Source organism: Oncorhynchus masou, chromosome 28, assembly GCF_036934945.1.
Source record: "Oncorhynchus masou masou isolate Uvic2021 chromosome 28, UVic_Omas_1.1, whole genome shotgun sequence".
Classification (NCBI taxonomy): domain Eukaryota; kingdom Metazoa; phylum Chordata; class Actinopteri; order Salmoniformes; family Salmonidae; genus Oncorhynchus; species Oncorhynchus masou.
This window is the reverse complement of record NC_088239.1, coordinates 9749697-9750306: the sequence shown is the minus strand read 5'-3', so window position 1 is coordinate 9750306 and position 610 is coordinate 9749697.

Genomic DNA, 610 nt, shown 5'->3' with positions numbered 1-610 from the left:
GTCTTCAGGAGAAGTGTCTCCACACCCTGGCAGTCTTCAGGAGAAGTGTCTCCACACCCTGGCGTCTTCAGGAGAAGTGTCTCCACACCCTGGCAGTCTTCAGGAGAAGTGTCTCCACACCCTGGCAGTCTTCAGGAGAAGTGTCTCCACACCCTTCAGTCTTCAGGAGAAGTGTCTCCACACCCTGGCGTCTTCAGAAGAAGTGTCTCCACACCCTGCCAGTCTTCAGGGGAAGTGTCTCCACACCCTGGCAGTCTTCAGGAGAAGTGTCTCCACACCCTGGCAGTCTTCAGGATAAGTGTCTCCACCCCCTTCAGTCTTCAAGAGAAGTGTCTCCACACCCTGGCAGTCTTCAGGAGATGTGTCTCCACACCCTGCCAGTCTTCAGGAGAAGTGTCTCCACACCCTGGCAGTCTTCAGGAGATGTGTCTCCACACCCTGCCAGTCTTCAGGAGAAGTGTCTCCACACCCTGGCGTCTTCAGGAGATGTGTCTCCACACCCTGCCAGTCTTCAGGAGAAGTGTCTCCACACCCTGCATTCATGGCATCCAGTAAGGACATCTGGTCATGTGGTTTGTGTAACAGCAAACCAACATTGGACAGTTCTGCA